The 27,612-nt window shown below is 42.6% G+C and overlaps 1 long non-coding RNA gene across 1 annotated transcript in view; it reads right to left on the bottom strand.

Moving 5' to 3' along the window:
- Positions 1-401: 401 nt before the first annotated feature.
- Positions 402-27,612, bottom strand: part of LOC146821432 (uncharacterized) — a 78,874-nt gene continuing 51,663 nt past the window's right edge. The window contains exon 3 of the long non-coding RNA XR_014962714.1: positions 402-1,517. This is a non-coding gene — a long non-coding RNA (uncharacterized LOC146821432). The remainder of the gene's footprint in view (positions 1,518-27,612) is intronic.

Below are 27,612 nucleotides of genomic sequence, written 5' to 3' on the forward strand. Positions count from 1 at the left end.
ATTTTGGTATAAATAGTATCCTTAAATTCACCAAGTTCTCTATATGCTCTGACATTTCATAATTCACTTTTTTCTTTACTGTATTTAACTCAACATCCAAAGACGTATATTCCACCAGAAATAGTCAGCACAACAGCAGTCCAACTAAAGGTGATAGTATTATGAATATAAACACCAAACTGACAATTTTGTAGCACTTGCTGTCCTCCATCCTCTATTTCAGACAAACAAATTATGAAGGAATTTTTTTAAAAAATCAGTCAACAAAAATGTTTTTCAAAACATCACTAGTTTTCTTCTTTTCTTCTTTTTCCTTTTGAAACAACAATCAAAACAAAAATTCGAAAGAAATGTCTTTGCTCATTCAAAAGTCATTTCAGTCTTTGGATCCAAGTCTTTTATTTTATTCAGCAACTAGTATACCTCAATCTTGTCTTAATTGTCTCTTTATTATTTCAGAGTGGTTCTTCTTCTGTCTCTTCACCCTCAGATGCACTCTCAAATTCATGCTGGCAACATTTTACTGAATTGTAGCTAACTCTTTTTTCTTCTTCTGATACAGTGGCTAAGTATACCCATTCAGGTGAGGCATATCATCTATTTGGAACTCTCCTTTTTGTTGACCTTCTATCAACAGGTGATTCACTCCCATTGGTTTCAGAGTTGAGTTGTCTCTCAAACTTTACTGCTCACAATGCTTCTTTTTGCAAGTTCTCTTCTGTTAAATTTCGTCTTCAGCTTTCCCTTGTTCACCAACAGTCATTGTCAGGTTCTCTTTACTTTATGAAAAACTCGAGCTTCAATTGAACCTGAACTGGTGCGTGAATCTTGAGAGACTTGGCTGTACAGTTCATTGCAATCTGCTTTCTTCCTCTGGAAGTTCTTGTAACTTGAAATTTCCACTGCAATTTCTCATTGGTCAGATCAGAGACTACTTCTTCATGGCGCCACTCATGCTTCTGACACAGTAACAGCCCTTACTTTGAGACTGGTCTTTAGACTTCTCAGGTTCTTCATCAGAGCTCTCACTGACCTGAAATTTCACAAGTTCATTGTTCTTTTCATGAGTTTCAAGATTTCCACACCCCTTCCTTCCCGCCTCGGATCCATGCTGTAAACATGAGCTTGATTCTGAACTTCACCTCATTCTTGGTCTGGCAGATAAGTAGCTGATTCAGCTGTTGTTTCTCCTACTTCTTCCTGTTTTTACACATTTTTGTGTGAGCAGCGTGGATCCACTGGGGTCCTGCAGCACACTTCACTGCAGTGTTGGCCATCAGTATCACTTTATATAGTCCAGGCTACCTCTCCTCCAAACAGTTATTTGTGACCTGCTTCGGAACCAATATCCAGTCACCAGGATTCCGATTGTAAAAGGTAATGTCCTCTTTTGCTTCTGTTGTCACATTCACCTGATGAGAGACAGATTTCTCCATATCAGCTAGGCCTGTTCTGTAATCAAAACGAATGCAGTGGAAGGAATGCAAGCAATTCCTATTGCCATTACCATGATCACCCTATTGAGAGATAAAATAGTCATTTTGTCAGGAGTGCTTCTCATGCTCATCAAAACAAGAGGAAGTGCATCGGGCCACTTTAAACCAGTTGGAGCACATAACATTGCCAGAATTTTCTTTAGAAATCCATTAGCTCCTTTCACAATTCCTGAAGATTGAAGACAATAACTACAGAGAAAACTTTGACTGATCTGAAACGCTGTGCAAATTATGTGCACAACCTCAATTTTAAAACACATAAACACATAATCTGTCTCAATTAAAGTTGGGATACCAAATCTGGGTATCAACTCCCTCTGCAAAAGTTGGGCAACTGTAAGGGTATCTGATCTCCAAGTGGTATAAACTTTCATCCATTTAGAAACCAAGCAGGCAATGGCTAAGATGCACACCATTGCAAAATGGCATCTCAACAAATTCTGCTTGGAGTCTTGTAAGTGAGCCTTCTTCTTTGCCAATATGATTCATTACAGTTAACGTTTTCTTGCCCTGATTATTTCTTTGGAATGTCAAACACCTCAGACAAATGGCTTCATCAACATTTCTAAATCCTACATTTTCTCAATATTTTCTGAAAATGTATATCATACTATCCCTTGCCAAGTGTCTACCCTTGCATGTATTTGCCCATCGGGTGCTATATTATATCTGTGAGAATATATATCTTCAGCATTAAATACAAATCCTGATCGTTTTCCTTGTAAACCAATATTTCCCATTTATTTTTGTCATCATCTGAGACTTACACCTGAAGATCTCTAAACTCTAGCTCATTTAAAGAGGTCTGAATCGAATTCATGAAGAAACAATTCACATTTTCTGCATTCTGTATAGTGCTTATTCTTGATTCATCATTTTCATTTTCCTGCACAACTGCTTCTTCCTTTAATGCACAGAATTTTGCCATCTAGTCTGCGTACTTGTTGCCAAGTGTGACTAAATCCTTCCCTGCCTTATGGGCAACACATTTGACCACCACAATTTATTTTGGCTGTTGTATTGCTTCCAACACATCTGATATCTCTGCATTGATCTTTATAGGCGCTCCAGAAGATGTCATAAAACAGATTGGCTTTCTGTATAGAAGCTCTTGTCAATGCTACAAATTCTGCCACCAGTGATGAGGGTACATTTTGCAGAAAGGATGCTTCCAGGGAATAGAACATACTCTCAATCTTCCATATTGGTCTCTCAAACAAGAACCATCAACAAATAGCATTAGATCATCCATTGCCAAAGGAGTTTCTTTATTTTCTGGTCTTGGTGTGATACATAACTCAGTAACTATAATCCTCATCATCTTTTCCATTTCATAATTTCTTCACAACTCTTATCTGAAATAGGAAGGAAGGTTGCTAGATTCAAATAAATACAAATTTAATAAAAATATTCCCTGCTGCAAGAATTACCTGCTCATTACGAATCAGCCTGTTCTTTGTCATGCGCTGAGTACTCGTTTGTGTCAACAAAATCTCCACCAAGTGAGGGACATATACAAAGTATGACCCATTGCTATGCCTTCATTTTGTTCAAAGGCATCACAAACAGCTGCAAGTGATTTTGAACAACATGGAAGACTTACAGCTACTGAATCCAATACTAACGAAAGGTAAGCCACGGGTCGCATTAACCCACCATTAGGCCTGGGCAGAGCTTGGGGAGTTCTGCCACGTAGAATTCCACAGAGTGGCCCAAAAACTCACTGAAATTCCATGGATGGGCAGAGCTGCTCAAAGTGCCTGTTTGCGCTACATTTTTGACGTACAGTAGCACTACGCACGTTCTCACGCTGGAAATTGCGCGCAAATGGCACCATGCAGTTCGCCTCGGACTTTTGTTTTCTGTTCTGTGCATGGGGCTGGTCAATCCACCCTTAATCTTTTCAATCCTACTCCTATCCAACTAATCCACCACTCTTTTTCTGTTATGTTATCAGTGTGTGTTTTAGTGATTGTGTATTTTATGTTTTTGCTATTTTTTTGTGTTTTTGGTGACTTTTTGTATTTTTCTTTGGTTTTTCCTTTAAGTCTTTAGTTTCTCCTATCTTCTTTCTCCTATTTCATCCCTTTTTTGACCACCCAGTGCCATGGCAGAGCAGGATGAGAGAGGAAGCGGTGGCACCAGTGCAGCTGCTAGCTGCACACCTTACAGTCATCCGCGCCACCAAGAGGTTGCAGCCCCATGCCATTTTCTCGGAGGTTGAAATGGCTGCACTTGTTCTTTGCGTGCGGCACCACCTCCCTGCCATGCTGGCAGCAGGCTGCAGGGATCTCAGTGGGTAAGGCCTGTGGGAGCATTGGCTGCTGTGGGGGAGGGTGCACTGGTGTGTGCACTGGAGCTCTGGGTTCCGGAGCATCAAACAGCAGTTAAGGAAACGTTGGCCCGAAATCCTGGACAGGGCAGAGGTCTTACTCAACCTGCTGGGCTCGTGAGTAACTATTTATTTGTTGTGTTCTATCTATGCTACTATTTTGTTTCCAAATAGCATGCTGCTCACACTCAGAGGTTAGTTAAGTTTACATTAGAAATATTATGTGATCCTGCCAGGTGCTCAGCACTTATCGTACTCATTGGCGCTTGCTTGTGCTTATTATTTACAAAGTCATGCAGACTCTTCTGTCCTGTCACTAAGATAATTGTAGCAGTAGTAGTAATATGAGTGAGTTAGTGTTTTCTGTGACTTTCTTTATTTCGCTTCCACAGTCTGAAGCAATCTCCCAGTGATGTGTAGCATGCATTCGTGCACTGAAAATAAGGGAGACTGAGGTGGCCCATCAAAGGGGGGCTGTAATTGAGAATGAGATGAGAAGCAAATATCATTTGTTGCACTGCATTAGAAGTTCCATAATGTAGTTTACGTTTAGGAATTTTGGAATAGGGCCTAGGTTTAGGAATTTAGGAATAGGTCAACTTGTTACTAGTATTGTTGGTGATCTGATTTATCAAAGTACAAAGTTACTGTGTTTCTCTTTGCCTGTCAAAATATTGTCAATTAGATTATTAATCGTACCACTAATCTATTTTATATTACCTTCTTTATTTCTTACATCAGCATCCAGGGGCAAGTAGAGGGCCAGCAGCACGAAGGTGGGTCATGGAGCTGGGGGTGCACCACCTGTGACACATTGGGTGGAAGTTCCACCACCACCACCACTTCCAGCAGCACAGAGGCCATGGCCAACTTCAACAGATCCGCTGGCCCCAGTAAGTCCTCCTGTTAATATTATTATTATTTCCCTAACTTTTACCACTCCTTTTTATTTATTTTTCTATGCCTGTCTCCTAATGTTTTCCAACTCCTCTTCATAATATCTAATGAGAGTGGCCATCGTCATGGTGGACCCCCAATGTTGTTTATGTATTATCATTCATGTATACAGTAGTATAAGAGCAGTTTTGATGATAGCATGGCTGGAAACTAGTAGGAGGACGGTCCCATTGCATTTGCCAACAAAGACCATATGTCCTTCATTGACCAAATATTCCACCCCTTCATTGAACTTCAATGACTCATAGTCATCATAGCTCTGCCCCTCCATTACGAAACATTTTGGATTTGGCTTGACTACCTGGCTTTTCAAACATTGGCAATCAACAAAATGCCCAGCATGATATTTTTGATAGAGGATACTACAACCGAACTGTAGTGAGGTAGTGTGGATATATTTTGTTAAAAAAATAATAATAAGGGGAGGCATATCTGACATCTAAAATGAGTACTTTTTTAGCCACACAGACCATTAGTGCCAGGGCAGCAGCAGCAATAGTGGAGCGCACACAGTGGTAGTCAAAGGGGACGTCCCAACGGTGGCAGGGACGGGTGGTGGTAAGTCACATTGCTTGCTTATTGACAATTACTAGTATACTCACTGAAAGCGTATTGTGAACCCCCCACTTTAGTAGCTACAGAAGGGGTTGATTTCTTAATGGCCTCTTCTATCTGCAACTCAGCAGACAAAGGCTCATACCGAACACTAAAAATTATGGCTTGAAGGAAAAGGTACAAAAGAATAGAAAGAGAACGGATGGGTTAAATGGTACATGAGTGAAATGATGTGTGGGTGGGTAAAAGAATGCATAGGTTGGTGATAGGATGCAAGGGTGGGTGAAGGATGGATGAAATGGTATATGGGAGAAAGGATGCCTGCCTGGGTGGGTGAACAGGTTGATGGGGAAAACGAATGCTCGAGTGGGTTAAAAGAGGATAGGTGAAAAGTTGAACGGGTGAAAGGATGTGTGGGTGGGTAAATAGATGGATTGGTGAAAGGATGGTTGAGAACTGTACATAGGTGAATGAATGAATGGATAAATGGTGTTCAATCAATGGTGTAAGACTGGATAAGAGAATTTAAAGCTTAAATGGTGAGTATCAAAGGGTGAAGAATACTAGAACAATGAAAGGATGAATGAATAATTGCTTGGAGGAAGAACCAAGGGAGCTCTTCTGGAGTGGGGCAAGCTCACCTACTTTGCTTGCTTCGAATGGTTTAATCAAAGCTTTGGTTCAAAGTGGGGGGGCAATTCTGTCTACTCCCTTGACTCACTGTATTTGTTAAGCAATCACCAATCATAACCCTCTGCCCATGGTATTTTGCCAGTGCCTCCCATGACCTAACTGCTGCATGGTTCAATTCGGTAGTGCAGTGTTTACTGTGCAATGTGCATCTGCTTCAATTAATGAGCCATTTGTATTTTCAATGTATGATGAAGGGAAAACAAGATATGTTTATCGTCTCTCCTACTACCCATTTAGTCACCTCCTAGTACTTCACTTCTTTATTATTTCCTAAGTTCTGTCCCAGCCCCCCCAAAAAATTGAAACATCCATCCTTGGCATGTGCCAATTTTTTCTGGCCAAGTGATTTATATATGTTATGGCTTCAAAAACGGATTTACGCCTGTTCACATTTTTCACATTTCCCCTTTCAACTTTCGTTAACTAGAGTGACTGACTAAGCCACAGCTTAGGCTCATGATGATGAACTGTTCTGTAGTAAAACCTCTGCTTACCCAGCCTAATCCCCATAACTTACCCTGCAGTAGAGTAAGTTAGGTTTCTCTTCCTTACTGTTAAGCAAATGTATTTGTTGCAAATAATTATAAATTATGGTGGAGGGCGAGGCCAGGTAGTAAAGTGGGAATAAGTTCCTTGAGTTTTGTGGATGAATTAGTCTGCGATCAACGTAACAAATACAATCTATTTATCCCGTTCCTTAATCCTTTCCTTGTACTGCAATGCATCATCTTTCCCACCATCTACTTAAGGCAGACAGGATATCTGCATTTTATACGTGAAAAGTGTGATGTTGTATTATTATTATTCATCTGCCTCTTTGGAGTCAGAGGAAAATTGAAAGGCATTTTGGAGAAGAGCACGGCCATTGGAATTAGAGTAAGGTAATTGTTCATTAAAGCTGCCCCAGCTGTAGACTTAAGAGAGCAGCAAAGTACCGGTTACCGATGTGCTAGCTAGCATGCCTACATTAATTTAGCACAATAAGAATACTTGTACTCCATAGTGCAAAATACCTTACTCATTAATGAGGGGTAATTTATATCTATTTTTCCACACAAAGTGTCTGTTTAGTTTTTTACTAGGAAATCCTTTAACAGAAAACAAATAGCTGTTTTTTAAAGTGGTGTGCTGTTTATTCTGCCTTAATTCCTTTCAGCCAGTCAGTGCATTTGCTTTTTTATGTTAGGCATGTGTGGGTAAAAATTCCTCTGACGCTAATCACATCAAATTTGAATGTCCCTAGGGGACCAGCAATGTACTGCTACTGTGTCACTATATCATTTTAAACAAGTGCTTTGCACAGAGCATTGCTTATAATTTGTTTTCCTTCTTTCTTTGATATAGCTACTCCTGCTGGTTGACCACCTACTAGGCAGGAGATAGCAGCTTGGCTGTGGCAGCAGAGGCTGGAAGCCATACGGGTCAACTTTCAGCAGCTGGTAGACCTGCATGTCAAGGAAGAGAGGAGGAGAAGGAGCAGGAGGAGGCAGCTGGCACTACCCAGGGACCCAGTCAGCTGCCAGCACCTCCCAGAAAGACCCGCACCAGTGCCCTCAGCAACTAGCAGCTGCTCATCATCCCACCACTGCAGCCACCACTCAGACAGGCTTATCCAGCGCCGCGTCGTGAAGAAGGCTAACTGAGCTAGAAAGCTGAATGGCATGCATAGAAGGGCACCTCGAGAAGCTTCTGACCCGCATATAGTGCCCTCTTCTTTAGCCAATTTATAATATTTGTTTTCATGTGAGGGACTTGTGGGTAGAGAGGATGGGAATTGGGACTGGGACTGTTTCTTTGGACTTTTTGTTGGATATTTGGACACTGGTTGGGGACAGCAAGATTTGTTTGGGTAGAGGGATGGGCCTGTTATGGGTAGAGAGTGTGGGTTTACTTTTATAATATTTAAATTTAAATGAATATTATTTTACTTTATGTCTGAAGCTCCAACTGTAGGTTTAATCAAAAGGATTATCCATCACAGGCAATTAAATTGATAGAAAAACACAGAATTAATGGGTTACATATTATCGTAGCTTTACAAAAGAGTGTGACAAAACTACTACCACCATGACTCAATAAGAAAAGAATACCTGATATTATAACAAAAACTAGCAATAGTAACTTTATCTGAGCAATGGGGAGTTGTTATTTACTTTAACACTAAAGTTATAAAATCCTCAAGTCTTGAGGAGAGGTGGACTCAGAGTCAGTAGTAAATTCAACAAGGTTAAGCATTTACGCAACACAAGGCGTGAATGATGATGTTGATAAATGATGTTCTCTATATGTAATCTAATCCCTTTTATCCATGGGTGTGAGCTATTGCTCGGGTAATAGAAGATCCTTCAGTGAGTTTTTGTTGCTTTCACCACATCTGTCCCACCAAGTGTGTGATCCATTTATGGTGTAAATTAAGTCACACCTCAATAAATCACACAGCCTGGGGTTAAGAGGGTTAGGGGTTTGAAGAATGGATGGGAAAGAGGATTTGGGGACAGGTGCGACAAAGACAGACACTACACAACAACAAAATATTCATCAGTGTGACGAGCAGCACATCATCAACAATCTGTCGTGGGAGGAAATAAAAAAACAAATAGCAAGACAGTTCAGTAAATACTTTGCAAACAATCCTTTAGCCCCAGAGACCCAAGTTTGCAATGTATCTAAATGTTCTGACATCTATGTTTGAAAACCACAAATTAAGGAGTTTGCTTCCAACTGGGCACGTGAGGCTGAACAGTACCAAAAGCATCTGGGTTACTTAGAGAATGCAAATAGGAAGGGTGTTGGTTTTGTCACTCAAAGGCTTGAAAATGGGTTGGTGCACTACCAAAGTTGGTGTACCAGGAGGGAGCGTTTGAAGGGCAATGAGATGGGGGTACTACTGAAAGGTCAAAAAAGGTGTCAGAGGCACAGAGGTATGGGGATCCTGGTCCCGCAGTGAAGGGGGTCAAAATCTCTTCTAATGTTTACTGTACAGCCCTGTTCAGAATTTGTGCAGCCTGACTCCTTCTGTAATCAGTGAATCCACACAGGTCTATAAATTATGATGGGTAAAAAAATGACACTGTTATGGCAAATTAAGCCGTGTGTCAGGCTCTCCAGTCCTGTATCCTCAGGGCTGTGCCGATGCTCAAAGGGGGCCAACCTCTGAATTGACCCAAGTCTGGCTCATGTGGACACACACAGAGTTTTGGGGCAATTGAGCGGGGGAAGGAAAGGGTAGGGACTGCGGGGAGGGAGACCTGTGGGGGAAACAAGGAAACACCATGAGATTCAGAATATAACACCTACTTCTATTGCTACGTTCTATTATCCCTGAACCCCCTCAATATCCCTTTCCTACCTGTAAAGGAAAATAAAGATGACCCAGCACACTTTAGAGGAGAGCAGAAGATACACCCACAGACCAAGGCTCCGGTATTCCTATTCAGCGTGACCCGGCTCTTGCCCTGTCCTGTCTTTGCCTTTTCGTTTCGTACTCAGTGCTCTCACTCCTGTGTGGTTATCAATATGAAAACAAAAACAAAAACAAAACGGAGAACAAACACCATAGCAGGGTACTGTATTTAAGAAATATCCCGTTAGGTTTTGACACAGAGGAAAACGTTAGTCAACTTGTCTCCTCTCTTGGCGTAGTACTTCATGACCCAGAATACGGTGTGGGTGCATAAAACACACATGAACTGAAATCAATGTCAATGTCAGGCTGTGTTATCCCCACACAAGCTTGTAGCCGGCACCGTGTCTTGTGCTCTGAACTCGGATAACTATATATACACACTCCCGGAATGTATCTGTTCGCCAAAGTCAGGCTGTGATACCTCCCCCCATAAGCGATATGCAGGCAGAGAATCCCTTGCACACAGCGCAGGTAATATCACACACACCCTGTTACACACTATCGTAGAACAGGTGTCGCGGGCGCGATTACACACCCTGCATGAAACCGAGCTTGGTTTCTCCAACAGGATGAACAAGCAGCCCAAGCGCCTCTAAGGGCACCTACACTCCCCTGCACGAGACCGCTTCGAGAATTGGTCTCTTCCAACAGGGGAGTTACTCGCAACCAGGGATCTCGTCTCCGGTTGCCGGAAAGTTAGCATTTCTCAAGTGTTGTGTCTACGACACTCTTACCGCCCACAGAGCAGCAAAAAGAAACGTCCTGTTTCTCTAAGGAACTCGGTCGAATAATCGGCAGCGCGGTCCGGAGTTTGGGGTTCTTGTTCCTGCTTCCGGAGCCACCGCTGCCTTACGCACGACGTGTCTCGCTGTGCTTCCTGGGTAGCGTAGTTCCGTTGATGATCTTGCAGCTAGTTTCCCCTTCGGAGCACAGATAGCGTGTCTGCCTGCTCCAAATCCTGACACCGTGCATCTGCATTCTTCTTCGAATGCCCGTCTTGGGTACCTGGCCAAACCGGTTTTATAAGGTAATCAGGAGTATTATGGAGCTTTTGCCTTTTGTGCAGGAAAAGAAGAGTCCTGCGGATTGTAAAACAGAAACAATATTGTAGAGTCAAGGAGAAGGACAAAAGGTAATCTTCATAAGGAGTGTACCAACTACTAAGACTCAGTGGCAGAGCAAGAGCACAGACTGCTGCAATCATTAATTTTATCACTCATAGCAGATTGATTAACTGAGAAGTGAAAGCAATTTACAACAAATCACAGACAAGTAGCTGCATGTCCCAGGCTGATCAATCTCACAACTATCCTCATAACAATTAGCCCAGTGCATGCATCATGTATTGATACTGTGGCATCACAACACAAGTCTGTCTCACAAGCAACATCCACCCCTATCACAACTTCATAAGAGGAGTTTCACATTTGAACCAGCACACACTTAGCAGCATTTCCCAAATCAGTGCATCTCTCTCCAGTCCACAGATCTGAGTAGGCCTCAGGCATCATCATATTGGTTTCCTTTTCATGTCGATAGACTTGATCAATACCTTCTTTTTTCTGACTTTTGAGGTGGTCCCACCCTAAGTTCTTCCATCCTCCTCTTCCTGACTCCGAGTAATGAATCAGTCCAACTCCATTCTGACCCGGCGAGATGGACCGGTAGTCCACTGCTGTTGTTGAAGAAGCATAATTTGAGTAACTTTTTTTTGTAGATTTCTGTTTGGTAACTAAAGTGACTGATCTTATCTCTGTCTCTGAAGAACCAGAAATAGAGTGGCACCTGCAAGTAAATCTCGCTCAGTGTGAAAGGACCAAACACCTTCAGGAAAAATGATCACCCATCATGCCCCAAACATTGCAAATCATCGAAATTAAGTATACAAATTAGTAGAATACCCGCCCTCACTGTCTGCCATCACATGAATCATCAATCATTACTCACAATCACTCAATATTATATCACTCATTGCTACAATACTTAGTTACCTGTTCCAATCCAAGCAAAGTGGTAGGTAGGACAGGTAGGTACACATTTGTAACTTCTCTATGATGCAATCAGAACCTTCCAATTTGGCATTCTAGTAAATTAAATTATCTCTACTGTGGCAGCCCTGCTAGGAGATGAAAAAAGAAGGATAGGCTTGGGAGGGAAGTAAACAACAACAAAACTTCTCCAAAAGAATATCAAATAATAAATTGCAGTCCGTCCATGATATATAAACTGTTCTGTAACAGACCAGTGGTTTTTAAAGTTTATTTGGCCAATGTACAAAAATATATTCAATACATCTATTTTTCTTTTATGTATGGCTATTCATTATACATAACAACAGGAAAACAAGAACATATATTAGAATATTTTCAAGTGTTGAGTTAAGGAGTACCTACAACAACACTACAATTAAGCACTTAAATACAAAACATAAAGTGTAACACAGTGCAAGTAACAGAACTCACAGACCATCTAGACACTAAGACAATACAAAAGCAAGTGAACAATAAACAAGCAGAGCAAAAAAAGACATTCACAAAAAAAGCAAACAACAATAATTCATTCTATATTGATGTTTGAATTTCATCAAATATTCAACAATAGTGCTTTAATAAACAGAAATGCACTTAAGCGCGTTTCGGAAATTACTAGAAGATGACCATATCCTTCATCAGGGCACTGTCTGTATGCAACATGTTCAGTGGCAGAAAGCCATCTGCAAGGGATGCACTCTCACTTGTTATATGACTGCGCAGGGTGCTCAACACAAGTTCACAACCAATGGTCTAAAGAACAGGAAAAAATTAAAAATGAATACACCGCATACTAATAAAAAGCGAGGGCACGAACGGAGCCAAGGGAAACAGGAAGAGGTCATGCTGTCTCACCAAACAATGTGTGTCTAAGATTGGAAGCAGAATGTGCCCGTCATGAAGATAAAGAACCAGTGTTAGAACAAGGGAGAAACCAGAGTATCATAAAGTTCCTGTGGGTAAAACACTGTAGGTTCTTAGAGTGATAATATAACACCTATTGGTAAGTTACCTTTTGTAAATGGATAATGCATGGCATGTAGATAAAGAATCCTCAAAATCTTTTAGGCGCATATATAGTAGGTCACTCATCCAAAGTAAAATCTGAGGCGAAAAGATGGAAATGTAACTAGTACATAATGTATGTCTAACTTGAAATCTAATCATCCCTAGTATGACTGCATCCCTAAATATGTTGGAAAATACTGCCAGAGCATGAGTGGGTCATACCTATCTATCCGGAAGTCTTAAAAATCAGGTGCCCAACAATTAGCCTCAAATGTTGTAAGATCTGAAAAGGTAACCAGAGTGGACGGTTAAGTGAGGCTAAATTACTGAACTGGTCCAAGTACAGTAGAGGTTCCCATATAAGAACTGAGCTTACCAATAACTCTGTAGTACGGAGCTGCAAGTGGATTCAAGGGGCCCCAGAAATCAAGTAAAAACCAGAATAAAAATCTATAACGAAAGTAAATGCATTTAATCAAAAGTCGCTAAATTAGTATATCTGGTGAGTACACAAAACAAACGGGCAGCAACTTACCCACATGTATCGATGAGACGCGAATACTGGGGGCTAATAACACCACAGTACTGTCGGTTATAAATGCGCTCTAGGGGCACGTAAATTCTACAGAGTGCCAAATCCAATGTACTCTGTTGGCAGGAAAACCAACAGACAGGCACAAAACAAAGTTAGGAACTTTTGTTTTGGGCCTGGAAGGAATATTTTGGTTGTGAACACTAATCTTTCTGATTTTGGGATATCTATGTTGTTCTCTTTTTTTCTTGGCACTTTTCATTTGATTTCTGGATTTGGGACGGTTTTTATTGCCTTTAAGGTTTTCTTTATTTCTGGTCTTGTTCTTGTTATCTATTGATATTCATGGATAGTATTAAAACCTTTGGATTTAGCGATGAGGAGTTCACCAAATTATTAGGTCAGAGTACCTCATTAGATAGACCATTTTCCATCAGCAAAGGCAATAATGATGAATGGTTCAAACTCCTAAACTTGAAAAGGATGACTAGAAGAACAGAGTAGCATTCAGAATTTGTGCTGGAATATCTTAAAGCTTGGGTCATACCCAATGGACTCAGAATAAGAAATATCCCTGATCTGTTTGTGAAAATTAGGAAGGTCTTGAAAAAGTGGTCATTTATTGCTAACCGCTGCTCCAGAGACCTCATGATTCTTATTATGGAAACAGCAAGAGAGGTAGTGGAAACCCTACTTAAGGAAATTGCAGAAATAGAAGAAACTCTCAGAAAAAATAACCCCATTGATGAGGCTAAAAAGAAACTAGAGGAGGTTAACCTTGAATTAAATTCCTTCAGTGAATACCTTATAAAAAAAAGACAGAGAAACAGTACATTCTGTATTTTTTTGAAGAGAGAGCGCACCCTCATTTGGGAGCACAATATTATAACACAGCAAGGGATAACACGAACCAAGGGGACTATCAGCATTGGTCCAACAAAAAGTTTCTGACATTCTCAGACACCTCTGAATCAGAAGGTGAGGGAGGATGCAATACATTCGATAGCTATGGTAATAGGAGAACACCATTTGAAGGGGAATAACTGTTTTTTAGGAAACTGTTGAGGAACTCCACGAGTGAGGTTCAGAAATCAAACGAACATACAGACAAGCCCCCCCCTCAGTACCCCCAAATCAGACACAACCAATATTGGAGAGATTGAATCATCACTCACACAATGAGCCCATTCCCATCTTCAATTTATCGCGTGTAGAATTGGATGATCACTCCCTTAACCTGCTCACTAAGGGGTTTATTGTTTGTGCCTAGTACTAATATCAATAAGTTTGAGGGTAAACTACCATTAGTACGCGTCCAATACTACGCATTACCATTACCACGCATCTTTTACTTCGCAGGTGTTATTTCTACGCAAGCTTTCACAACGCAAGCTTCTAGTTCGCAAATACCGTTACAACGCAAATACTGTAACAACGAAAATAGTGTTTCAATGTAGGTTATTTTTTAAATAAGAGTATTTATTGAGTATTGAATAGATTATTTAGAGTATTAATAGAGTATTAAATTAAGTATTAAAAGTAGTGACATGGGAGTTACGGTGCATTAACGGGGCATTAATGACCTTTTCTATCCCTAACTAACACTAAAGGATGCCGGCGCTTAGAAATAATTAATGGTTCCATTCCACATGGCTCTCACCAACCTCCCTCTGAGATTCCCTCTGTGGTGATTAATAACGGTCGCCTCACTTTAGCGCCTCTTCCGGTGGTATGCTCCAATCCGCTATCTACTTTTCCAGCTCGCTTGGCCTTTAACTATAAATTCTGCGCCAGTGTTAGGGCGATGACAAGGGGGACATCCTCTGAAAGCGGAGAAAGAGATCTGGGGCCCATCATAACGAGTTGGGATTATAATAGGACAGGTACCAATTAAAAATGCCATCTGTTGTAATGAAATGACTGGATTGCTCTTTTAACAAAACACGAGGAAAATCAGAAGGCTAAGTACAGCAAGTGCACTACAGATGGTGATAAAAAAGAGGAAGAGTTGGGGTAGTAACAAAATGTGGAACATAATACGGGACGGTAAAAAAAAATAGAAATACAAGAAAAAATAATTATTTAAAAGTGTTGCGGATCCAATTTAATGTATTGACACGGTTAGCCTAAAGAAAAGATTTGTCCGTTCTTGATTTTTAAGTAAAATGTAGTACGTAGAGGCGTATAAGTAATTACGTAATATAGAAGATCGAGGCGAGAAGCATGGAAGAATGGTGAACAGGTAAGACAAATTTAAAAGTATAAAATAAAGGTTTATAGAGGTATAGATAAATGGAAGTAGGGTTGCAGGAGGTTAGTTGTACTCCCACACCGTAAACCCCTAATTAACATGCATCCCGTTTCAGGGGTTAGGTTACATTTAAAAAAATATATAGTTATTTCGTTTACAAATGCGTTGTAAAAGTATGCGCAGTATTTGATTTCATAGTAAAAGTTTTAATGCATTTGCGAAGTAACGTATGCAAACAACAAATATGCATTGTAATGGTATTTGCGTTATAAAATCTTCGTTGTAAAAGCATACGAAGTATTGGTTTCCGTTGTATCGACATATATTCAAGTTTGAGCTTTGCCATGACATACACTTCGTAAGGAAGGTCAGATTATTATTTATTTTTGATAAAATGACTGGGCCCAACCATCTTAATAGAACAGGATTGCGACCCATCTCCACCTTTACTCCCACCTTAAATGAGGTAGGCCCAGAAGTGGGTATTTTTGAGAAAACAATACACTCTAAAATACAATCTATGCTTAGATTTGTCCCTAAACCTGCTTACAATTTGAACTTTGAGGAATACAATGCCCTCAATAGTTTACAAAAAAACATTGAAGTTACGATTAAACCTAGTGATAAGGGAGAAGTTATTGTGGTTTTAGATACCAAAGACTACACGGCACAGATCGTTAAAATGTTAGAGGTACCTGAACATTACTTTAATGCTGCCAACACCTTCCCTGAAAAGAGGATCAAAAAAGAAATCCTCAACATTACACAGTGAGCCCTAGATAGAGGCACTATCTGTAAGCAGGAGTTTGAGTTTCTTAACAGGCCATACACTAGAATCCCAGTACTCTATGGGGTACCAAAAACTCATAAAGATACTACCTAACCCCCATTTAGACCTATTGTGTCCACCTATAACAGAACCTCTGTCCAAATACGTCAACATATTTTTAAAAACCCTTGGTGTCGACTTTACCTGCCTATTTCAAGGACACTGGACACTTGATATCCAAGATTGAAGGCATTTCATTTAACCGTTATACTGAGGTTCTGGTCTCGATGGATATCAAGGCACTATATACTAACAACCCTCAGCTTGGAGCCTTGGAAACAGTCAAAAGCACCTTGGAAAGAATTGATAGCCAAGACGATCATATGTTCACTTTGGAATATCTGGATACAGTGCTACAAGAGAACTATTTTGAATTTAAAAACTCCATCTTTAAACAAGGTCAGGGCGATAGTGGCCAATATCTACCTGGGGATTTTCGAGGAATGATAAATTTTCAATGAGATAGCTCCTTTTGCAGAATATATTCATCAATGGCATCAGTTCATTGATCATATTTTCTTCAAATGGAAGGGACAAAAAGAGCAACTTAGTGAATTTCTAATGTGGATCTACTTGTGTGATGCCCACTTAAAATTCAGTCCCAAAACCAGCAAAAAAAGGATCAAATTCCTTGATATATGGATTTACACTGCAAATCAGAAGAATCAAGTGTCTCTGTACACTAAGCCCACAGCGAGGAACACGCTTTTGCATTATGAGCGCTACCACCCCAGTTGTCAAAGAGGCAGTATACCATTCAATCAATCAATCAATCAATCAATTAATCAATCAGGTGTTTATTAAGTGTGACTACTCACCCGTAAGGGTCTCAAGGTGCTTTGGGATGGAGGGGTAGCAGGTTCCAGTCCATCAAGTAGGGGGTCTGTCGAAGAGCCAGGGTTTTAGGTTTCTTGCGAAGATGGGGAGCGATGTTGTCTGTCTGAGGTGGAGCGGAAGGTCGTTCCAGGCTATGGCCGCTTGGAAGGAGAAGGAGCGGCCTCCTGATCTGGTCGGCGTAGGAGAGCTGGGCTGATCGTAGGGTCCTTTGGGGTGCGTGGAATTTGAGTTGGCTGTTCAGGTATGCTGGTCCAGTGTCGTGGAGGGCCTTGTGAGCGTAGGTTAGCATCTTGAAGGTGACTCTAGCTTCGATGGGGAGCTAGTGGAGTGTGCGTGGGTGTTGGGAGATGTGCAAGTGTCTTGGCAGGTTGAGGACCGGTCTTGCGGTGGCGTTTTGGATGTTTGTAGCTTGCGGGTGAGGTTTTTGTTTATTCCGGCATAGAGTGCGTTGCCGTAGTCGAGCCTGCTGGTGACCAGAGTGTGAGTGATGGTCTTTCTGTGTTTGAGGGGGATCCATTTGAAGGTCTTACGTAGGAGGCGGAGGGTGTGGAAGCAGGAGGACGGGACGGAGTTGATCTGGCAGTCCATTTTGAGCTCTGAGTCCAGGATGATTCCCAGGTTGCGTGCATGGTCCGTGGGGGTGGGCGGGCTTCTGAGGGCGGGGGGCCTCCAGGTGTTGTTCCAGGCATTGGGGTGTGGGCCCATGATGAGTACTTCCATTTTGCTGGTGTTTAGTTGTAGGCAGCTGTTTTTCATTCAGCTGGCGACGGCTTCCATGCCTTCTGAAAAGTTGTGTCTGGTGGTGTTGGGTTCGTTGGATAGGGAGAGTTGTGTGTCGTCTGCGTATGACACAATGTTGAGTCCATAGATTCTGACGATGGGGCGAGCGGAGCTATGTAGACGTTGAAGAGCGTAGTGCTGAGGGAGGACCCCTGGGGGACTCCGCAGGTGGTAGGTGTAGGGTCCAAGAGGAAAGGAGGGAGTCTAACCCACTGCGTTCTGCCAGAGAGGAAGGAGCGGATCCAGTCGAGGGCCTTGTCTTGATCCCTGCGTCGTGGAGGCTGTGTATTAGAGTGAGGTGAGAGACTGTGTCGAACGCCGCTGAGAGGTCAGGGAGGATGAGGGCTGCTGTTTCTCCTTTGTCCAGTAAGGTATGGATGTCGTCGGTTGCAGCGAGGAGGGCGGTTTCCGTACTGTGGTTTTTTCTAAAGCCGGATTGGGAGGAGTCAAGGATGTTGTGCTCTTCAATGAATGTGGCGATTTGGCTGTTGATGGCTTTCTCGATGACTTTCACTGGGAACGGAAGCAGGAAGATGGGTCAGTAGTTTTTGAGGTTGGTGGGGTCTGCCGAGGGTTTCTTCAGGAGGGGGTTGATCTCAGCGTGTTTCCAGTCGTCAGGGAACGGTTGATGGTGTGGCAGAGCATGGGTGCAATGATGTTGGCGGCTCTGTTGAAAATGTTGTGGGGGCAGGGGTCCATGGGGGCCCGGAGTGGATTGACTTCATCGTCTTAAGTGTGTCTTCGGTGGCGAGGGCTGTCCAGTTGTCAATCGCTGGCTTCAGGGTGTCGGGGTGGTTGGTGAGGGTTCAGTGTTTTGGTGGTCTTCGTCGAAGTTGTTGTAGAAGCTCTTGATTTTGTGGTGGAAAAAGGTGCTGAGTTTGTCGCCGAGGTCTTGTGAGGGGGGGATGTTGGTGGACTCACTGGTGGGTTGGGCAAACTCCTTGATGATGTTGAGGTGTTCTTTGCTGTTGTGTTGTTTACCATTCAGTCAGTTTCTGAGATTGCGCAGAAATTGTACTAATATGAGTGATTTTGACCAGCATGCTGAATAACTCAAACATAAACTCCTCGGTAGAGGATACCCTCACAGACTCATTATGGACTCCTTCAAGAGAGCCAAATACTACAACTGGGAGTCCCTTTTTCAACACAAAACCACAGTGGATGATATGAAATTGGTTTGTATTGCAAGACACTCCAATTTTAACAACAAATTTCGCCAGATAATTGGCTCCCAATGGCACAGCTTTAACTCAGGTGAACAGTCGACTCATCTTCCGAAACCAGTTTTTGCATTTCGTCGAAACAGGAACCTTCGAAACTCACTGATGGGAGCTACTCACAAAGAAGATAAAGAGTATATCCAGAGATCCATTACAGGTAACAACTCCATCAAAGGAACCCACAAGTGTGGCAATTGCCATGCCTGTAACCATGTCATTGTTTCTGCTGTTTTAGATTGTGGACAAAGACAATTTACCTTTAACGAGATGACCAACTGCCGGACACCGACTGTCATATATCTTATCCTATGTCCCTGTAACCTATGATATGTGGTCCAAACTAGCCGAGAATTTAGAGTCAGGTTTAGTGAACATAAATCTGCCATTAAAAACAATTGAGCTGGAGCCCCCTTGGTTGACCATTGGCATCAATACCAACATTTTGAGAAAGATGTAAAATGGATCATCTTGGAAAACATATGATGCCCTAAAGACAGCAATATTGACGGCTTGAGAAAAAGGAGAGAAGTGTTCTGGATATACACGCTACAGACTGCTCACTCAGGCTTGAATGAACTCCTTCCATGGGAAAATGCTATAACCTAGATCACAGGTTTCTCTAGGCCTTGGACATTACCTTGATATCTCTCTGCCTCTCAGAAACGCAGTGTTCTCTTTTAGGTACCTGGTATATAGAGTTATTTGTCTTACCTTGAATTGCCATTGGGATTCCATTTGTCTAGTATTATCTATAGGGTATTTTCATCCTTTATCATCGGGTGTAGCCATCACCCTCATCCTATTCCCTGGTTGTCATGTTAGTATCCCTTTGCTTAGGGGTAATATACCTACAGCTGCTGGATGGTGTATGCGGTGGTATACGTACCAGTATTGCCTGGCTTCACTCTGACTGGGACGATCAGATTTTGTAGACTCATAATTCTTATTTCCATCATGTATATGTTTAGCTTCCCGCACTTGCGGTATGCTTGCCTACCATTATGAGGGTACTAAGATAACCTCATTTACATATTCCACTCTTGTTATTGTATCACTTGCATGTTAGAACTAGTCCCTCACTTTTAGTGGATACTTTGCTACACCAACGAGCATTACTTAGTTCTGTATACTTTGTCTCATCTGTTTTGGGATTATTTTACCATTGTGACTAATACCTTAGAACTGTTATTTTAGCTCTCGGATCAGATAATTTTGGCGTTTTCTTACTATTTGCAGTCATTAAATACATATTCTAACATGGCAACTGCGTTCCATTCCGCTCACTTCCAAGATGGTGGCCATAGCGGGACACGCTTTCTTGAATGTACGCTCCATGTTACTAGTGCCCCAGGTGTTTCTTATATCGTGTTTAAGGTTTGCACGTTCCTGCTCATTTATATCGCAATCGTGATTGTGCATTCTTACCGGCCAACCACTCGACCGTAGGCTGCCCCCTTGACATTGGATCCGAAGTATTGTGAGGCGTGTAGGTAAGCATTCTTCCTCTTCGGACCTGTTTACACTTCGTTAACTTGGATAGCTTTTCTTGTTAGCTGCCTCTACACCTTACGTCTGGGTTTCTTGTCAACAGACTACATTGGATTTGGCACTCTGTAGAATTCTCGTGCCCCTAGAGCACATTTATAACCAACAGTACTGTGCTGTCGTTAGCCCCTAGTATTTGCGTCTCATCGAGACATGTGGGTAAGTTGTTGCCCGTTTTTTTCATGTACTCTCCAGATATACTAACTTAGCGACTTTTGATTAAATGCATTTTCTTTCATTATAGATTTTTATGCTGGTTTTTACTTGATTCCTGGGGACCCTTGAATCCGCTTGCAGCTCCATACTACAGGGTTATTGGTAAGCTCAGTTCTTATATGGGAAACTCAACTGTACTTGGACCAGTTCAGTAATTTAGCCTCACTTAACAGTCCACTCTGGTTACCTTTTCAGATCTTACATCATTTGAGGCTAATTGTAGGGCACCTGATATTTAAGACTTCTGGATTGATAGGTATGACCCACTCATACTCTGGCAGTATTTTCCAACATATTTTGATATGTAGTCATACTAGGGATGATTAGATCTCAGGTTCGACATACATTATGTACTAGCTACATTTCCATCTTTTTGCCTTAAATTTTACTTTGGACGAGTGACCTCCTATATATGCCCCTAAAAGCTTTTGAGATATCCTTATCTACATGCCATCCATTATCCATTTACGAGAAAGTGTCTTACCAGTAGGTGTTATATTATTACTCTAATAACCTACGGTGTTTTACCCACAGGAACTTTATGAAACTCTGGTTTATCCCTTGTTCTAACACTGGTTCTTTATCTTCATGACTATCGGGTACTTTCTGCTTCTAATCTTAGAAACGCATTACTCGGTGAGACAGCATGATTATTGGACACACTCTGCTTCTAGTCTTAGGCATACATCATTTGGTGAGACAGCATGACCTCTTTCTGATTCCCGTGTCTCCGTTCGTTCCCTTGCTATTAATAGTATGTGGTGTATTCATTTCAAATTTTTCCCTGTTCTCCAGACCACTGGTTGTGAACTTGTGTTGAGCACCCTGCGCAGTCATATAACAAGTGAGAGTGCATCCCTTGCAGATGGCTTTCTGCCACTGAACATGCTGCATACTGACAGCACCCTGATGAAGGATAGGCTAATCTTCCAGTTACTTCCGAGACACGCGTCGGTGCATTTCTGTTCATTAATGCACTATTGTTGAATATTTTATTAAATTCAAACATAAATATAGAATAAATTATTGTTGTTTGCTTTTTCTGTGCATGCCTTTGTTTGCCCTGTGTGGTTACTATTCACTTACTTTTGTATTGTCTTAGTGTCTAGATGGTCTGTGAGGTCTGTTATTTGCACTTAGTTGCACTTTATGTTTTGTATGTAAGTGCTTAATTATAGTGTTATTGTGGGTGATCCTTAAGTCAAAACTTGAAAATATTCTAATATAAGTTCTTGTTTTCCTGTTTTCATGTATAATGAATATCCATGCACAAAAGAAAAAAAGATGTATTGAATATATTTTTGTACATTGGATAAATAAACTTTAAAAACCACTGGTCTGTTACAGAACAGTTTATATATCATGGACGGACTGCAATTTATTATTTCATATTGTTTTGGAGAAGTTTTGTTGTGGTTTACTATGGGGCCAATTCACAGAACTAATCTGACATAAAATCCTAAACTTACTACTTTTGGTATTTACAGAAGGCATTTAGTAGTAGTAAAGTTAGGACTCCTAACTTTACTACTACTAAACTGAGACAAAATCCTAACTTCATGACTTTCGGTATTCACAAAAGGCATTTAATTGTAGTAAAGTTAGGAGTCCTAACTTTACTACTACTAAGGGGCCAATTCCAATTCCGGCCGCAAAACGTACCGACCGACACGGACCCGGAACGGGGACCGACCGACAAGGACCGGCGCCGTATGACCCGTGCAGTACGATGCAACGCGTGTAAATTATAACCGACATTTACGGAATACAAGCCGTATGACCGAGCCGTAGGGAAAACAGTGATCTGCACGGAAATCGGGCGCGATTCGCACCGACCGACATGCACCAGGAATGAACCCGACCGACACATACCTGCGATGTCCGATCCGCGCAGTACGATACAATGCGTGTAAAACCAGACCGACTCGCGCGAAGCCCAAGCCGCATGACCTACACGCACAGAAAACAGGGACCTCAAGTAATAGAGATCTCCGCGACCGACGCATATGAAACACAGAAGAAAGTCAGCGGAAAAGACCCAGAGAAGCCCGCACGAGCCAACATCCGCGTCTGTCTCGGTCAGAAGAACGTCTCCTTCATGCCTAGAAAACCCAAAGGAAAAAATACCAAAAAAGGCCCAAATAAGCAATGACAAAGTCAATAAATATCAACAAGAAAAATTGGAACTAAGACACACCCAAAACTCCACCTATATATAGGACACCAATCACTACCATGATCCTTTGCAAATTCAAGAGAACAGCCAGCAGAGAACATCATGACAGAGCAACCACAGACACACCCACAACTCACCCATCACACAACATTCACACCATTAGCACCTCACCAAAAGCACTAACACATACACCTAGCAAAACTGACACTCACCCACCCTCACTTGCACCCTCACACACACATCACTCACCACCACCACCCATCACCATGCCCCCAAAGAAGAATCCAAAGTTCACAGATAGTGAGTTAGAAGTGCTGGTAGATGAGATCATCAGAGTAGAGCCACATTTGTTTGGTACATTGGTCCAAAGGACCCCCATGTCACAGAAAACAAAGATGTGGGCGAGGATCCTGGACAAGGTGAACGCACAAGCACAAATGTTGCGCACAAAGGATGATATCCAGAACAGGTGGTATGACGTGCGCAGGAGGGTCAAGAAACTCATCGAGAAGGATCACGCCTTGAGTCAGCGCACTGGTGGTGGCCCTCCTGCCAAACCAGTATACTTCAGTTCCTGGGAGGAGAAGGTGCGGGACATCCTACCACCAGAGAGCATCCATGGTCTATCAGACATACCAGAGCCTGGTTAGTACACAACCAATATACTCAATATTGTGTGGCAAAGGGACAGTGAAACCATGCACCGTTAGCAAAGCCACAGTAACCAATAGATAATCATCCCAAGATGTGTATGCTAGTCAGACAAACACAATACCTGCCATCTCATAGTGACTTGTAACTGTGCCATGACATGTACAAACCTACCAACAAATAGAGCAAGGCAGTGGCACAAAGCTAAATAAACATTGTCAGACAGTTTGCCACCACAAACACACTACCTCACAGTGCAGCTGACTGACTGGAAGAAATAGTGAGTATGCAGGTGAAGTGAGTGAATCCAAAAGCATGATGGGGTTTTGTTAGACCTGGCTCCATTGGCGTGGGTCTCCATTCCTTTTCCGCTGTTGTCTCCTCTGTTTTTGCTGGTATTAGATGCTCTGGGCGCAGTGCCACTGCCATTCAGTGCCACAGCGCGAATGCTCCCTTTGTAAATATGATATGTGAATTGGTATATCCATGATTGGCTTATTTGATTTACCTGTTAGGCCCTAGTAGCGTGGCCTGTGTGTGCCCAGGGCTGGTAAACCAAATGCTGCTGGTGGGCGTGCAGCGCTGGTTTGCGACACCCACAGAAGCAGCTTGTAAAGTGTGTCTCAGACCTGCCACTGCAGAGTCCGTGTGCAGTCCAGAACTGCCATCTTGGCTGTGAAGTGCACCCACTTCCTAGCCTCTGAACCTTCCCTTTGCATCATGTAAGTCACCCCTATGGTAGGGTGCATTGTATGTGTAAGGTAGGACATGCCTTGGTGTGTGTAGCATGTCCTGGTATTGAATTACACCCAATTTCGATTTTCACTACTGTAAGGCTACCTGTTCTCCATAGGCCAGAATGGGCAATTTGACTATTACATTCTATAGTCCTAACTGACCCAAGGAACATGGTAGAAAAACGAATTTAGTATGCCTAAGCTCAGAATATTAAAATACATCTTTTAGTGAAGTTTATTTTTATATTCTGTGTTTGAAAATACCACTTTTAGAAAGTAGGAATTTTCTTGCCTAAGCCTTCCAGTGTGCTCTGCTGTTATGTGTATTGGCTGTCTGGTTTTGGAGGGACAGGGAAGGCTGAGTCAGACCTGGGTTGAATAGAGAGATTTGCATTGGAGTATGAGGAGGGCTGGCTCCTTGACCTGAATAGGGCTGTGCCTGGCAAGGTGAATGCTGGCTCCACCTCCTACTGTGCGTCTGATGACAGACCCCCTCTTTCTGAAAGGAAGGAAGCAGCCGGGTAAACAAAGTGCTCCAGGACTGGGCAACACTGGTTCTGGCTGGGTTCAGTGACTTGTAGCTTTTGAGAACAAAGACTTTTGGGATATAAATATCTGTACTGAAACCCCTACAATTGGTATTGCTACTGGACAACAAGACAATCCTCTGTCCGTGTAACTGAAGGAATCTGCAGGAGGTGACTATCCTTGTGCTTGTGTGCTGTTTCTTGGATTGGCCTGCAGTGGGTACCATTGGACTTGGAAGAAGAGGGAAAAGGACTTTGAAGGAACTTTTATTTATCTTGCTACAGCAATCACCCAAGGGCTAGAAGAGACCTAGCCTCCTGTTGAAGTCTCAGGCACATCAGACATCACCACCAGCCTCCTGTGTCCTCCCAGCAAGGATTTCTATCTGCAGGTGAGGCTCCTGTGAGTTCCAGGGCCTCTAGTTCTACTACAGAGAAGAGAGTGCTGAAATAGTCGCTAACGCCCGTTTGCGAGCCGCCGCAGCTGAAAGCGCATGGAAAATCATCACGCTGCTGCCACTGAGTGCTCGCTACCAAAGATCATTGCATCGCACGTTTGCGGGCTGCCGAGTGTTCGCTAAACATAAAGATCATCGCATCACACGTTTGCGGGCTGCCAAGTGCTCGCTAACCAAAGATCATCGCATCGAGATCATCACTTCACGACATCGCAGCGCGGATGCCGGGCGTCCGCCATTTTCATCGCATCAGGATCGACGCTCCCTCGCGGAGCGCCATTTCTTCGCATCGCAACCTGATCACACACGCAACAGGACCGTTGCATCGTCTCCTCCCTCGCGGCAAGGAGTCATTGCATCAACTGCCACACGTGCAGTAAATCATCGCTACAGCTTCTTTGCAACATTTTGTTGGTTTTGCTACGAAATCCAGGTACTATGTAAGTAAAAGGGTCGCAGAGACCACTGCTTTGAACTGAACTCCTCTTTGCACACTTTGAACTATTTTTGCAGCATTTCAAGAGTAATCTTATTTTATAGTATTGTGGCTTTTTACCATTATTGGTCTTGTGTTAAGTCTATATATAAAGATACTTATTTTTTATAACTACTTGTGTGGTGTCCCTTTGTAGTGTTCTTCACTGTGTTACTGTGTATGGTCATAAATGCTTCGCACACTGCCTCTGAGATAAGCCTAGCTGCTCGTGCTACGTTACCACAAGGTTGAGCAGGGGTTATCAAAGGGTGTAGTCCTCCCACTCTGACTTAGGAAGAAGGGTCCCTACTTGGACAGTGGCCAGCCATTGCCAACCAGAGACCCCCATTTCTAACATTGGTGGTCAGCGGTGAGGATCTGGACTTGCATTTGTGATCGCATACAGTAATTATAGTGTACACTACTAGTGAGTGCAGACCATAACGCAACCACATACGTTTTTGAGGTTGTTTTTATTCTATATTTGATTGATATTGCCAGTTATTGCTACAATGGGCAAGCCCAGATCCAATGCCTCCGAGGATCTCTCCTGGGAAGCAGAGAAATTAGAAACCTACAATGCCAGGCAGCTCAAATATTTTTGCAAACATTTCACAGTCCCTATCACAGGTCTCACTAGAAGGGAGGAGTATTACAAGGCACTGAAGGCCTGGCTAGAAGCCTAAAATGCCTCTAAGAATGTGGGAGAGCCTGTGGAGGGGGAAGAGAATGCAGGAGAGCAGCAGGATGAAGTAGTAGATTTGGTGGGAGATAAAGCAATTTCCAGGCCGGGCACTAGCGTGTCCTCAAGGGGTCTGTCCCCAGAAGAGATGGAGGAAAGGGAGAGAGATAGGCGGCATAATATGGAGATAGCTAAGCTTAAATGGATGGTCAGAGTGACCTAGAGAACAAGAAGTTAGAATTTGAGATTATGAAAATGAAACTTGAGAATGAGAGAATATTGAGGGAGTTGGAGATTAAAGCGAAGAGTGTAAAGAACTCCCCCTCTGATGGTAGCATACCTGTAGTGCATACTGAGAGTAGAGTATATATACCCAAAGTGAAGATATTGGGCAATGGTTTCGAAGAAATGTTAAGACCTGGCTTTTCGAACAATAACTTGAATAGCCAGTTTTTTTTTTCGCCCCTGACTGTCTTGGCTGTATCTCGGCGCCGGGAAACCCTTTTTGGGTAGCTGTTGCGCCTTACAAGTTCAAAAAATAATAATAATGATAATGGTGTCCCACCGGGTCCCTGAGAAGGATTGGGGAGCGGGGCTGTGTGGACACTTTGTGAGTGAGGGGAGGGATACCTTGTTGGTCCTGCCCCCAGAAAATAGGATGGTTTATGCCCACATGAAAGAAGCTTTGATTACCCGCTATGGTTTGACCCCTGAGATGTATAGGCAGAGATTTAGGACCTGCAAGAAGCTAGAGGGTACCACATGGGTTGAATATGTGTCTTTTTTTTGCAGAGCCATGGAACTCTGGGTGAAAGGTAGCAAAGTAGAAACTTTTGAGCAGCTTTATGATTTGATTGTATGGGAGCATTTATCTAGTAACTGTTTTCCTGAGCTACGCCAGCACCTGATTGATTGTAAGCTGACTAACTCTAGAAAGCTTGCTGAGTAGGCGGACTGCTGGGTAAGCAACCAGGTTTGCAAGGGTCCAGTGGGAGACTTCGCCAAAGGTGGTCAGGGTCGCCAGCAGAGAAGTGGGGGGGACAGGGGTAAACCAAGGGAGTTCCACAGAGGTCCCCAAAGTAATTCCGAAGGGAACCAAGCAGTGGTGTCCCAACCTCCCCAAGAGAAGAAGCCAGTGCCCCTGACAGGTAGGCCTGTTCAGAGGGGGCCCCTTACTTGTTTTAAGTGTGGTCAAGTGGGCCACAGATACTTTGAT

The sequence above is a fragment of the Triturus cristatus genome, chromosome 6, assembly GCF_964204655.1.
Source record: "Triturus cristatus chromosome 6, aTriCri1.1, whole genome shotgun sequence".
NCBI lineage: Eukaryota > Metazoa > Chordata > Amphibia > Caudata > Salamandridae > Triturus > Triturus cristatus.